General features: G+C 42.8%; 1 protein-coding gene across 3 annotated transcripts in view; it reads right to left on the bottom strand.

The window, feature by feature from the left end:
- The window catches only part of Fam110b (family with sequence similarity 110 member B), a 133,614-nt gene that overhangs the window by 60,185 nt on the left and 60,402 nt on the right, over positions 1 to 13,027 (bottom strand). The window lies entirely within an intron of this gene.

The raw sequence follows: 13,027 nt of genomic DNA, 5'->3' as shown, positions 1-13,027 counted from the left end.
AGTATGTGGCGCATACAGGAAGCCTATGAAAGGCAGAAGCTTGAGAATGTTCACTTGGAAGGCAGGCTGGGAAGAAGCAGTCAGAGACGCCAGGCCTAAGAAGAGCTTGGCTTTCCCAGGTCATCGTGCCTGAGTGCTACTGGCTGCCCAGGCTAGCATCAAAGACAAGCCGCCTTGCAGACTCAGCCAGTGGGGCACTATGACAGCTCCAAGTAGAGACTACTCACTTCAATGCTTGAAAAGAAAGTATAAAAGCTGGTTAGGGAAAGCACTGAAGAGGGGTAGCAGGTTCCCTGACAGAAGAATAAACACAAAGCTCATTTTTCATTTAGAGATTCTTACACATAGTAAGACATAGCAAAAATTTTTGGCCTTTGAAGTTACACTCCCTTACCAATGCATCAAGACTTAAAAGACATCTGGATTTAAAGTACGTGAATCGTTCAGAAACTACTTTCTAGGAGCGCTGGAAAAGCAGATGCTTTAGTCATGGCAAGGACAGCAGAGAGCTAAGGTCTAAGGGCAGGTTTTACAAGGGTATCTTTATTGAGTATCTAGAAAATAAAGGACAAATTATTTAAGAATCAACTGGCATCCAATACCAGAAAGGGTATTTTGTGGCAATGTAAACAAATCCAAAATTAATCATAATAACTGAATTACTCAGAATATAACAGTCATCAAGGTGTTTTGTGATTCTTTCCAGGTGAATTTCAAATAAGTGGATACATTATTAAGTCCATTGTGAAGCAGATTAACAATAAAAATATTTCCAGGCAGCAACCTTATCTGAGTTCTGAGACAAATTAAAGAGGAAGAGAGTAAATGATAATTCCTATTTCTTAGGTGTCTAAAATAGAACGTGATGACATCTGCAGATATACAGCGGATCTGGCATGAGTAGCATATGTGCTGTACTAAGGAGAAAACTACTAAGCTGTGGTCCAGGCTGCATCTTCAAGCCCCTCTTCCACCTCCTGATAATGAACAACAGGTTCCTCACACTGTCATCACCAAATCAAGGCAGAGGTCTACTCCTGCTCCCACTACTAGTTACTTAGTGTCTGTCTTTCCAGGGAAGAACTTCTTGCAGGAAGGGTCAAGCTTTTACTTTTTTGTCTTTTCTTTTTTTCCAAAACACAAACCAAACTACCCAACCAACCAACCAAACAACAACAACAGCAGCAACAACAACAACAACAAAAAAAAAAAAACAGTTAACAGAGCCTAGCTCATAGCAAACATCTCTTACTGAAGAATAAAATAATGAAAGAAGAAAAAATCTATTTAATTTTTTTTTTAGATCCAGGCAACTTCAAAAGGGTCAACCCTGAAATATTCACCAACTGCTAATGACATCTCCTTGTTCTTTGGGAATCACAGGTACCCAAGTGTTCAGTCAGTTGCCAATAGCACTGCCCCAGAATTCGTGTGCCCAGCAGCTATACTTCCCATTGATTTTCTTTGTGATAGTTATTTCTTCAACCCTGTGCGGCCCTGCTATTTAGTGACATATCATACTTAATATGAAATGGATTGCTACATTTAAACTTGTTCCTGCATCCGTAATTATAAGCTTCCAGAAGAAAGAGACAGAAAGTATCAAATACTGAAAATGTTTTATCTATTTTCAGTTTTGATATACTGAGAACTGAATCCAGGGCTTCTTGCATAATAGCCAAGAGCTCTACCACTGAACCGTGCCGCAGCCCCCTGAAAATGCTTTAGTTCTTAAAGTATATTTTATTTTCACACTGAAACACTTAGTTTTGATTGGTCAGAGCTATCACATTTCTTCCAATGAGCTACAGAATTAGTAAGAGAGTGAACAAAATTTTCAAGTGTCAGAAAATAATCCCTTTTTATTTTCTCATTTCAGGGACAGAGTCTCCCTAATATATGGAGAACAAAATAGCTAAGTGGTAAGTCTAAAGATAAAAGCATATGTCTTTGTGTCGCTTTGCAAAAACACCAACTTCTTTTAGTTCATGAGAATAGCCTTTTAGGAGATGTTCCCTGGTGTCATGGGCCATCAGCAGGCAATGCACAGTACACACATTTATATGTCAGCTTTTAAGAATTTCCTTAAGGCATGGTGATTCTTGAAGAGCCAGTCTCAGCCCCAGGGCGCAGACATCACCACTTTCTAGCTTTTCCACTAACATACAACACTTGGGTGCAGCTCACAGGAGGCACCCTGTGCACTCTCATAGGGGAGAGTGCTTCTGCAGAAAAGATAACAGCCGTCTATTTTTAAGGCAATCCCCTTTGAGAGTATCCCAGCAGACTAAGAAGGAAGGAAGGGCTGAGGACACAGCTCAGTGACAGACACTTGTCTAGCATGTGTTGGGCCCTGGGTTAGATCCCAACCCTACAAATGAATAATTATTACATATAATTATGATATAGTTGAGGATATGATATATAAGTGGGGTATCATATAACTACATCAATGTATCCCTCCCTAGAAGAGTGTCTGTGCCTAAGTTTTAAAAGGCAGAATGGTTCTGTCTATGTCTGTAATAGAAAGAATGTCTGGCCAAGAAGGATGGACGTCCAGAAGAGGTGCCTGGACTTTTGTAGAACAAACAAACAAACAAACAAACACACAGACCATCCTGATTATAAATTTTAAAGTGTCCAAAACACCCAATTTTATTTTCTTTATTCAAGCATAGATTTTCCCTAATGTATAAGAACAAAAAGTTAACTACTAAAAATATATGTTGTCTTAGTTTAAAAATTCGACCTCCCTTTAGTTCTACTATTCAAATAGCTTTTAATAGACGCTAGCTGGTGTCACGGGCCATCAGCGGCCCATGGCTGGGAGTGTACCAGAGTGGGCACTGTCCACAGTGAGGGTGGACGAGGTTTTAGAAGCAGGTGTCATATGGCTGTGTGTTCATTTCACCACCCAGGGTGTCTCACAGCGGAACACATCTTCCCACTGCCTCAAGGCACAGACAAGTCTCTCACTGCTAAGGGCTATCAGAGTCCCCATTCCAGACTCCATGGCTGGCTACAGAACTTCCACAATGCTTCTACTTTCCTCTTGAAACTGTTACCTGAGTAAATGCTGACTGGATAATTTCTTCCTTCCGGGGCAGATTTGGGTGTGAGGGCATGTGGTGCTGCAAAGTGTAGTTAATAACCCAAAGTATTCCTCTGCCCAAACTGTGGACTGGACTGCTGTGAGCAGGATTCAGACCTAGACGAGAGTGGTCATTTTCACAGAATATATTAACTGCACCCCTGGCTTTTCAGGAGCAGGAAACTATGCCTGACAGTTTTCAGAATCTGCCTGACTCTCTCTGCTGTAGCAGACGCATGGTGGCAGCTGGCCAGCCCTGTGACTGGTGACTCAGGACACAAGTTTCTGTGGAGTCTGCAGTCTGACACAGAAAGACATCAGTTTTCAAGTTTAGGGACTAGAAGAGAGGCAGGGGCTCTGAACCCACAACAAGATGGTGCAGTTGAGGGATTTTTTGAACCTTGGTCTTGCTAATAACTATTTTTTCTTTCATAGTAGACTACCTTTATTGCAGAACTTAAGTTGTTTTATCTCCCTGCCTGGAAATGGACCAGGCAATTCTTAGTAGAATAGAAACTGTTTAGCACGGGAAGAACGCATCCCTACTGTGATATTCCAACAGCAAGAGCAGCAGCTTTTGAACAAAGCCTGGCGGCAAATGCTTCCTCAGGCGTGGCTGGTAAATACCCACGTGTGTCTATTTCCCAGAATGAGATCTGCGAACACTCCATACTAAAGAAGCTTCCTTAAAACTACAAGAGGTGAGACAAAGAAACCCATCCAAAATGAAGGCTGCACACATCTGTGAAGAAACAATAGCACGTTACTTCTCCGGCTAAAAGCCGGAGAACAAATCAGGAGCCTTCTGCCTTCTAATTAGAGTAAATCTACTAAATTCTCCTTAATTTCGAATTATCTAGGAGATGGGACTCAAAGTGAAGTCAATAGTCCTGACATACACCAACAAAGACACCTAGATAGAAGCAACATCAGTGTTCCCAAACAGAAAGGAACCAATGAGAATCACTCCCCGGCACATGCACCCTTGCATTCAGGTGAAAACAAGGCTCCTCTGTGAAGAGACAGAGTCTCCCTCTGCAAGCATGTGTATTAGCACAGAGCCCAGTGGCACAGACAGCGTCAACAAAGCAAGATCAAATTAGACAGATGACACTATCAGCACGCTTCATTTCATGCATGGCTGTGTTGCTCATGAGAGAGAAAGACTCGAGTAATTACCGTGAACTGAGACTCCTTCACTGACCTCCCCCTGCAGCTAGCTGCAGGTCCTCATTCCACTGAGTCTTTGCAACAAAGACCACCTGCTCTGCCGGGTGGGTCGTATTCCTTCTTTAATGTAACCAACCGAGCACCTTGCCTATGTTCTGCAAGAATGCAGCACAGTGCCTCTGTATCTACGTCTCTAATGCAGCATAAGGATTACTGTGGAAACCTATCAAACGGGTGAGCAGCAAAACCAGCCAATGAGGGCGAGGCGTATGCGGAGTCCAGCACATGCTCTCTGAGGCACAGGCTGTCACCAGCACTGAGCAGGCTGCTAATCTAATTATAGCTAGTTTGCCAGCACAAGAGCTACTGGAGCAAGGCACAGGGCAAATTAAATTTTAATAAAGTAAACCCCACAGACACAATCATCTTGATTTTCTGTCATTTTAAGGATTAATGTATCACCTCCTAAACTGTAAGTGATTTTTAAAGTGCGTTTTTATCCCCCCCTTATCTAGAGAAACAAAGAGTATTTAGAGCAATGAGTGTGCTACCTGCTAACTTATACTTAGATCCCAGCACTGAAGAACTGTAAGCAATTTGGAGGCACAGACATATTAGTGAGGGAGATAGAAAACCCCCGCCCAGCTTTATTTACCATGATTTGTAATCTGCACTAATTGTCAAAATGCTGATCAAATTTTCCTCGATATAGTTTAAAATGCCATGCAAATTTCCATCCATCGTGGAAAAATACTATTCAAGGTGTCAAAGGTCATCATCCTGAGTGTCATGATTAATAATTCACAGCCCAAAGGGAAAAAGTGATGTCAAGTCATTGTAAAAGGTGAATTTGCCTATTATACAGTTTACTGGGAAATGTCTTCCTCGGAGCCAGGCTCTGTGAGAGGCAGCCTGTATAGGCTGCCGAGCATGTGCTGGATTAACAGCAGACTCCCTGGGCTGATGCTCTAGATCATTCATTTCCAAGCTGTATGACCTATGGCAAGAATCTAGGTGTCCCTGCGTCTCAGCCATAACAGAAGGACTCAACTCAAAAGATTATTACCAGTGAGCTGTAAGCACTTGGCTCATGAGGTCAAAATTAAGCAATCTTTTTCATGGAATAATTTAATCTTCCTTCCTTCCTTCCTTCCTTCCTTCCTTCCTTCCTTCCTTCCTTCCTTCCTTCTCCTTCCCTCCCTCCCTTCACCGAATCAAGGAAGTAATAAATAATTAAATAATAAACGGTGATGGTGCCGACAGCAAGCCTGACCGACCGACCACACAGTTCTTTCCCAAGCACTCACTGGAGTTTCAAGTCATTTCCCTACCTCTGTATATGGAACATTCTTGGTTGTCTATGAAAGCAATGATCTTTAGGAAATTGTAAACATAACTGAATCTCGTTAATGACTTACAGAATAGATTATAAAACATACATTTCAGAAGTACTTGGGTTTTTAATAAGAAATTAAACTTCAGATCTACAATTTAGAAAGAAGAGGAAGAAAACTCATCTCGGATAGGCAACGATAGCCCTGAGATGAACCCACCTGCGCTATCCCTCAGCATTAGTTTCCTTCCTCCAGACAGATTCCACAGAGTTAACCGCTGAGCAAATCTGCTCATTTTTAATTCCTGGACAACAGTCTGCTCTACAAAGCCAAGTTCCACTCCCAGGATGAGGTGTAAATCTCTTACCGCCGCGCATCCCATACTTTTCATATTTAGCTAAAGCTTGACAGTAAGAATTGCCGTGTTCAACAGGCACTGCGATTTGCTCAGATATTCTTGATGATTGTCAAGAGAGATGGGAAACAAGGACTGACCAAGAACATGTGACCCTTTTGGGAAAGGATACCAGTGCGAGGAATGGCCTGACTCATGCATCCCCAGGGAAAGCACAGTCAGAGCTGATGCGCACCCTGAGTGAGGCTCAGGCAGGGATGCTGACACCCACAGCAACCTGGAACTACAGGACGGAGAGAAGTGTGCCAGGGAAAGTGGCTGCTGGTGTACTGCAGTGACGTGATGTCCTCACTAGGCAGAAGTCTAGAACGAGCTTGGTTGGTGCCTTGGACTGAAGCACAGCTCCCTGCAGACTGTGGGATGCAGACTAGTAACACTTCTAAGCATTTATCTAGGAAGGATCTAACAGTTTCCACCTTCCTCTTCTTTTAACAGACTGCTAGCTCAAAATAGGCACTAAAAAGCTGCTTGATTAATTTGTTTCTTGCTTGTTTCGTTGAAGACATTAAACGGATACTTTCCAAGAGAAGGAAGCAGCTGTCCTTTCTTGGATCTTAACCTCCAACACATTCCAATATTTGTTTGACCTGGAATAACAATTCATTAGTATTCTTTCATAAGGCCACTCCATGAGGGGAACCAAGGTAATACATTATCTGTGCCTCCTTGTATGTACAAGTGCCTGCGTATCGCATATGCACACAGGTACACACAGGTAATAAACATTTCTCTTGAAATTTCAGTCAGCTCATCCTTGATTTCGAAAACAAAAAAGCATTCTTTCACTAGATATAAAGACAGGCTGAGCTGGGGAATACTTCAGGACAAAGTTCTCTGATTCTAGCAGAGCTTCCCCCTGACAGGGAAATAAATGGTCACCGTGTCGTTACTAATGAACAAATGCGCACTAACGACTCAGTGTACCACATGTAGCATAGGATTCTGAAGGAGCCTCAGTGGGTAAGAGGCTGGCCAGTATTGGCGACCATTTCTCTGCTGCCTCTTTGATGACAACCTCAGAAGTTGTAAAGGTTGTGAGAGGTTACAGAGGCTGGGAAGTGCGGCAGGAAGAGGACCAAAGACAGTCCAAACTGGGAAGAGTGGCAGCCATCCTCAGGAAATCTGGATGGTGGCTAGACCTAGCCCTGGAGATCTCTCCTGTATCAGGGTCCCATGATCCTCTCCTGTTTTTGTTGCTGTTGTTTTGTTGTTGTTATTTTGGTTTCATCAACTTAACCCAAGCTAGAGTTAGCTGAAAAGAGGAAACCACAAAGAAAAAAATAATGCATCCTTGAGATCAGCCTGTAGGAGCCAAGCCTGTGGGTTATTTTCTTAATCAGTGGTTGCTGTGGGAGGGCCCAGCTACTGTGGATGGTGCCACTCCCGGACAGGTGTGCAATAAATTACAGCTGAGGAAGCCTTGAAGCGAAAGCCAGTATGCAGTGAGCTTCCACAGTTCCTGCTTCGGTTTCTACCCTGGCTTTTGTAAATGGCCCTTAGCCCAAGATAAGTAAGGTGAATCAACACTTTCCTCCTCAGGAGGCTTCTGGACATAGTGTTTTAGCATAGCAATAGGAAAAGCCTGACCAAAGCAGTCCTCCAGGCACAAACCATCCTGCACCCTACCGGGCAGTCTCTACTGTGCCCTCAGGAGCATGCAAGGATTCCCAGGAACACCCAGTTTCTCTGGTTTCCTCCAGTTTTGTTTCATTTTATAAACTTGGAGAATGAGGACTAGAAATCAAGTGGCTTATGCTTTTGAGAATTTCCAGACAGTCCTGTTAGTTTTCTTGTGGTTAAAAGCCAGGGCTCTGTTCCAGGATCACACTGTGAACCCGGTGTTGTTTACCAGAAAAGCATTTCTAGTTGTGGTGTGGCTCAGTCTTGGCACATACCTTTAATCCCTCTGGCTGGAATGCAAACACACCCAAAGAGGAAGGTAAAGTTAGTTTGTAGAAGGAAGCACACATGTTTGAAAGTGATGTCTAATTGAGTGGCAGACAAAGTGATGAATCAGAGAAAAATTTGAGAGAATAGGATCTGCCCAATTCTCACAGGAGAGAAGAAAAGGGAAGTTATTGAAGAGAGAGCAGTGCAGAGAAAGAGGAGGCAGTTTTACCAGGAGAGTTATAGAAAGAAAGGTTACAATTGCTGGTATTCTGATAGTTCATACTCTTGATCTTCTGTATCTCGTTTTTTGTATCTCTGCTTTAAGATCATTAGCATACTGTACCTAAGTGTGTCTCAACAATAGCAACTAAGCAGTTCAAAATGTAGGGGCCACAAGTCAACTATAGGTGGAGAACAATTAGGGGTCCTAACAGGGTTAACAACTCCGAATGGTCTATAGAAGAGCAACACTCCTCAGCTACAGCAGCACATAGCCCTCCTATCCGGCAGTACTATTACTAATAATAAAGTCAATAATTCTTGAAGGTGACTGAGGGAAGTTTCTATGTTCTCTATTGACTGTCCTCAGACTGTCATAAGTTTTCCCCTAATAAGACCAGAGTGGAAGTCCTGGTGGCTAAATACTAGCAATTGTTTCAGGATTGAAGCATGCAAAAAAGGAGGGAATGGAGGGTTAACTCAGAAACTTTGAAGAGGACATTGAACACTGGCCCCTCCCAGAAGGGCAAGTGCTCCTCCTCCCAAAAGGGAGAGGCTAAATTACATTCTTCAGACCACAGGGTGGTCCCAGGCTAGGAATGGCCCCGAGTCCTTTGGCCATGTACCTCATTCCCTATCAGCCAATTAATTTAAAGGTAACACTGTTCTGCCAATCACACTGTGCCTACTGGCGACTGCCCGAGAACTGTATAAAAGGCCCGCTCAGTCCGGAGTGCATGTGGTTCTGTCTCCATGTGCAGGGCAGCCCCAGCTTTTTGTGGGGGTGGGGAGAAGAAAGAAAGGCAGGTTACAGAGAGAGAACAAGCCAGAAATAGGCAAAGACAGAACAAGCCAGAGAATGATAAAGAACAAGAAGATTAGAACAGATTGCCAGTTAGTCTGAGGCCAAGGAGAGCAATTCAAGAGAAGCCAAGAGAAGCCAGATTGACTCAGTCAGCTTGTTTGAATCAGAAGAGCTGAGCTGAACCAGACATTGAGAGTTCAGAGAGCCAATAAAATGAGTGTATTCAGCAGCAAGCCTCAGAGGGTGAAACTACTCTAGGCCTAGATAAGATTGTATGAAGGCTAGAAACGTTCAGGCCTAGACCTAGGTTAGCAGATTGAGACAGTGAGCCTTAGAGATGAGAATTAATTCAGGAGAATAAAAGATACTTTTATAGGGTTCCACATTTATGTTGGCCTTGAAGGTCCTTGTTCTCCTCAGCTAGGAGACTCCCCCAAATGCTGCCAGAGGAATATTTTCATTGTCACTTTCACTGCAGAAAGGAGATAACAGGCTCAGGGTGATTACGGAGCAGCTCAGACTTCAGATCCTATTTGTTCCCATATGGCCTCTCTCTAATTTATTTATTCCTGAGAAGGAAGAGGTTTGCTCTAGGGCCTCTGAATATGCTGGGCAAGTGGCCCACCTAGAGCTATATACCTAGCCATTACGTTTGTTCCTACATAGCAAAAATAACTCCACATTGGCACAATAATCAGATACTATTAGATAGTTTACCACAGATTCCTAATGATTATACATATAACCTAGCAACGATGAAGCAATATAGTTAAAAAAAAAATAGTATTTACAGTGCCATCCCTGGACGTTCGTTGTCCCTCTGTCCTTAAGTCACAGAATACTTTGGATGTTCACAGCATCTTCACAGGTCACATTGTCTGTCATCACCTACCTTTGTGTGCCATAAAGGATCTTACTGGGCTCCTACTATAGTGACCATGAAAAAGTCCAGTGGGATTTAAATATCAAGATGTGGGTGCTGGGCAGTGGTGTTGCATGCCTTTAATCCCAGCACTTGGGAGGCAGAGGCAGGTAGATTTCTGAATTCGAGGCCAGCAGGCTAGCCTGGTCTACAGACTGAGTTCCAGGACAGCCAGGACTACACAGAGAAATCCTGTCTCAAAAAAAAAAAAAAAAAAAAGATATTAGCTATTTTAGCCAGGCGGTGGGGGTGCACGCCTGTAATTCTAGCACTTGGGAGGCAGAGGCAGGTGGATTTCTGAGTTTGGAGGCCAGCCTGGTCTACAGAGTGAGTTCCAGGACAGCCAGGGCTATACAGAGAAACCCTGTCTCAAAAAAAAAAAACAAAACAAAACAAAACAAAAAAACAAAAAAACAAACAAACAAACAAAAAAAAACATGCGCAAGTGGGTGGCTGAGTATTGTGATGCACACTTGTAATCTTAGCACTTGGAGGCAGAAGCAGGACATTGCTTTTTGAGGTCATTCAGGACAACACAGAGAGTTCAAGGCCCTTCTCAGACACAGAGCAAAACTCTGTGTCAAAAAAAAATCTTACAAACATGCACACATTTTAGCTAGGGCATGTAAGAGCCACATGCCTCAGTTCCTTGAAGACTCCTCTAATCTTAGCCCTGTGCAGTATCAGCACCTCAGCCTTTTTAACGCATCTCTGCATGCCTTATGAATGAGGTACATGATTCTGCATGAGTAATGCACACTGCTACTTTAAGATGATAGTGCATGGGAACTTGTTGGGCCTGCATACTTACATATTCACATAGGGAGCCTGAACATTTGGACCTTAATCAAAGCAAGTCTACAATTACAGAACATCATTTGCCATACATGTGAGGACTTTCCGGAGCTTTAAAGGAATAGGAATCCAAACAATTAGCATCTGAAAAGGTCATATCAAGACCTGAAAATTAAATTCTAAGTGCTTTAACTATTGTATTGCTAAAGTAGTATCATTGTATGCTTTCCTAACATATTTTCTATGTTAATAACTTATCTAGTTAATAACTTCGGTAGATTAACTTCTAACTAATAACAAAACCAATTCATCCATGACAAATAACACAATATTGTTAGAAAAAAATGATCTGAATAGAAGTATATAAATGTCTCATCCCCAAGCCTTTAGAAAAACAAAAATAATTTGATGTGTCTTGAAATTCTGAAATTCAAAAAAAAGCACACACACACCCCACAGGTCCTGAAAGGTTTACAAGTGTGCACAGTCCAGCAATTCCACATTGGAAAACTCTGCCTGCTATGTGTTCACCCCACTAGAGGGGTAGTTATCACAGTATCTTCTGAACTGTCTTAGCCATGAAACTCCTGAAAAACCTTAATAGTCAACAGCAGCTATTATTAATTAATAGTAATCATCAGTTATTGATTAAATAGCTGATGGTATGTTAACAAAACTAAATAAAACAAAAGAAAAACAGCACGCTCTCTGGAGGTACTACTAGCCCTGTGTGTGAGAAGCCAAGAAGCAGTGGTGTGCACCAGGGCTGAGACTGGAAACAGATGCTTTGACAAGTTCATAGACACATATATTGCGTTCTGAGCACACTCACCCTCTCTTCCCCTCCTTATACCCATTATCACCTGATCCTGTCTTAAATAAGCCCACCTCTCTCTTTCCTGTTATTTTGGTTTTTATCTGATTTTGGTTTTGCTTACTTTGTGACCCACTGAGCTAGACCACAGTCCTGTCATGGGTCTGCATGTGTACCTATTCACTGGCGCGTGTGCCACCCATCAATAGCTCCACCCCTGAAGGTGGTGACTCCCTCTCCCCAGCAGCTCTCAGGCTGCTAACGACTCCCTGGGCAGCGAGCAGGGACCCATGAGTACCATCCACCCATGACTGAACACTGGAGGACCCAGTCCTGTTTGGCTCTGTACTGTAACCATATTTGCTGTGAGTGCATGAGGGTAGTGTCCAGGCATCCATGCTCTTCTCCCCAGCGGCCGGTCTACATCCTTTCTACCCTCTCTTCCACCAAGCAGCATTGCCACAGCATTTTATATATACATGTATCTCGATAACTGTATAGTAAAGGTCTTGTAAAAATGCAGGTGTGAGTAATTTTCATGTCTACATAGTAGAAATGATGGGTATATCTGAATTGTTTCATTATATATGCTATTATACTACATTAAGTATAACTGTTTTATAAAATGGAATTCTCCCATTTAGAATGGAGAAAGCAATAAAACTGTAGAAGGCATCTTTAGGGATGACCGAACCTGGGCTTTTCTGCATGTGAAGTCTGAGCTCCAGCACTGCGTAACACAGTGCCTAGGTGGCCAGTTTTGATTAGAAGCCCCTGTGCAGCCTCAGGCTGTTGATTCTTGCTGCCTCCTGCCTCTCTGCCCCACCACCAGTCTATGCATTGCAGTCTGGCTCCACTAAACAACGTGTAAGAATAGCCTTAGGAACAGGATTTTTGAAGGGCTAACCATTCCCAACTATCACTCAAACAAGTACACTGGGAACCAAATGCTCAGCTTGGAGCTGTCCGCAAATTTTTTGATTATTAGAGGCACTAGGAAAAGGGCCTGCTGGCACTGCTGCAGCCCTCAGTGCTATATAAGCCTCAGCTATTCCATTCCTTAGACCTTGGGACTATACAGTCTGAGTTGAGTGTCAGGGGAGAATCTGGCAAGTCTAAGTGATGGGGAAAGGGAAAGCGAGTGATCTGTTCGGCCCATCAGCAAGGCTCAGGGTGGGCTGGAGCCTGGGTGTCTTTCTAAGGCTTTGCTATCCTAGGAACCAAAGAGAGACGGGGACAGAAAGCCGACGGCACCCATTACTGTGCCCGCTTACACTGACTACAATTTTACTTCCACCGTTTTGAAAACTGTGTGGCTCATAGCTCAGTAACATTAGAAGATAATAGTTCTCTATGTCTCAAATATCATAAAGATATTTCCATTTATATGTGTTTTATGGTTAATTTCACTGTTCCTAGGGACATTTTTTTAAAAGTTCTATAAAAGAAAATAATGAGAAAATGGGGTTTCCTTAACAGAAATTTGCCTTCAAGCACGTTGAACTGTATTCCATCTGTATGGCTATCTTCATTCAGGTTACTATTGCTGTGATGAAACACCATGACAGAAAA

The sequence above is a fragment of the Apodemus sylvaticus genome, chromosome 3, assembly GCF_947179515.1.
Source record: "Apodemus sylvaticus chromosome 3, mApoSyl1.1, whole genome shotgun sequence".
In the NCBI taxonomy this organism is placed as follows: Eukaryota; Metazoa; Chordata; class Mammalia; order Rodentia; family Muridae; genus Apodemus; species Apodemus sylvaticus.
This window is presented reverse-complemented; position numbering and strand designations above follow the sequence as displayed.